This window comes from Elephantulus edwardii, unplaced genomic scaffold (genome assembly GCF_000299155.1).
Source record: "Elephantulus edwardii isolate Elephantulus edwardi_28Jun2011 unplaced genomic scaffold, EleEdw1.0 scaffold00292, whole genome shotgun sequence".
Lineage (NCBI taxonomy): Eukaryota > Metazoa > Chordata > Mammalia > Macroscelidea > Macroscelididae > Elephantulus > Elephantulus edwardii.
The window spans coordinates 1,064,878-1,066,918 of NW_006400042.1; positions in this window are offsets into that span (position 1 = coordinate 1,064,878).

Consider the following 2,041-nt stretch of genomic DNA (forward strand, 5'->3'; position numbering starts at 1 on the left):
ACTTCATTAATTCTTGTAAGCTTGGTCTTGTTTTCACTAATTCTAATAGCTTATGCTTTTCTGACGTTGTCCTAATTACACTACCATATTTGATGGGCAATTTTCCTGGGTGCAAGATTCTCAGTTGACAGATGTTTTCTTTCATACCATTCCATGCACGGTTTCTGCTAAGAAATCAAAACTTAGTCTTATTGGTTCTCCTTTGAAAAAAACTTAATTTTACTTTAGCTGTTTTCATTATTCTATTCTCTTTGGGTTTGAAGAATTTGACTATTATGTGTCTTGGTGTTTTTCTTTTGGAGCCTATCCTGTTGGGGGTTTATTCAGATGCTTGAATTTCCTAATTTTTCTTGATACTAAAAGTTTTCTTCTAATAAATATTCCACATTTTTCTTAGCCCTTTTTTCTCTCTTCTGGTCCTGGAATTCCAGTCACACGTATATTGTTTCTCTTAGTGATCCCAGATAATTCTTATGGTTTTTTCATTTCCTTCCTCCTTGTTTCAGTTTTTCCCCTGTGGGAGGCTGGTGTTGAGGTCTTTGTCTTTTGTTTCACTGATTCTGTATTCCATTTTTCCCCCCCAATTCTGCTCTTTTGTCTTTTCAACATGTTGACAGCTCTGCAATGTTCAACTTATTACAGATTTCAGTTTCCTATTTTTAATGGCTTTAATATTCAATTGGTTCTATATATTTTTGCCTTGTATTGCTTTTTAAAAATTTTTCTAGAGTTTTGCTTGTGGATGCCTTTAATTCTTTATGCTTCTATCTTGTGAGAACACTTGGAATATCTGCAGACCCTGTTTTGATCCATATTTTTGTGACATCTTGTTTTGCTGTAGGGTTTGAGATTGTCTATTGCTTTCAAGACATTGTGGTGATGTTGTGTAGTTTTTTAATGCCTTTCTTCCACTGTGAATGACACCTGATGAAATGTCTATGTAATTGCCTGTTTGTTGTTTGTGCTTTTGTGTTGGTTGTGAGAGAGAGCTGGTGATGGTAACCATCTAATTGGTCAGGAGGAGTAAGTACTGGCCCTTTCTCTGATGAGATGTATGGGCACTCTAGACTGGCATGTCATGAGGCCCATAGCAAGTGTGATGTAGGAACAGACTGACAGTTGAGGCTGATGAACTGTTGCCTTTCCCCTCTGCCAATTAATGAAGGAAGACTTTAAATCATTGTCATTGTGTGTAGCAGGCTGAGTCACTGAATTTCTGAGTCACTGAATCTCTGTTAGTCAATAGTCCTGAGTGAATTGGAGACTTTCTGCTAAACTGTAAATCTCCGACTTATTATGCCTGGTCAGTTATCTCACTGAGCCAAGGAGGCACAAATGAATGTATCAGTATGCTGTTAGCCTGGCAGCAGGCATGCAGGGCTGTGGCTGTGAGATCACAAAAGACAGGAGGTTCCCAGGCTATTCCTGGACATGATGTGTGTGGCCAAGCAATGGGTAATGGCTTGTGTGGCTCACAACTGTCTCTCAGCAGTCAGTCACTGCCTACTGGGATCTTGGGGAGCTTGGGACTGTAGGGTGGGGATGCCTCCTGGAGGCTTCTTGGACTGGGTACAAGAAACTGCTTCCCCTATACGTTTTTTTTTATTCCAAGGCTATAGCCTGATAGACAATAGAGTTGTTATTGTTGATTGCCATCAAGTTGAGCACAACTCATAGCAACCCTATGAATAAAAGTCCTCAGAGCCTTTCTATAACTATCTTCATTTATAAAAATTCATAGAGTTTCCAGAGGCATATTGTTTAGGACTTGGATGCCACTCCTGTTTCCAAAGACAGTTGTTTTGTTATGTGCCGTCAAATCATTTCCGACTCATAGCGACCCTACGCACAACAGCCCTAAACCCTGCTCTATCCTGCGCCAACCGCACCGCCTCTGAAACACCCATCCCTACTACCCCAGTCACCAAATCAATCCATCTCACAGAGGGTCTTCCCCTCCTGCGTTGTCCCTCAACCCTCCCAAGCATGATGTCCCTCTCCAAGGACCCGTCCCTCCTGGCAACATGTCCAAAGTATGTCA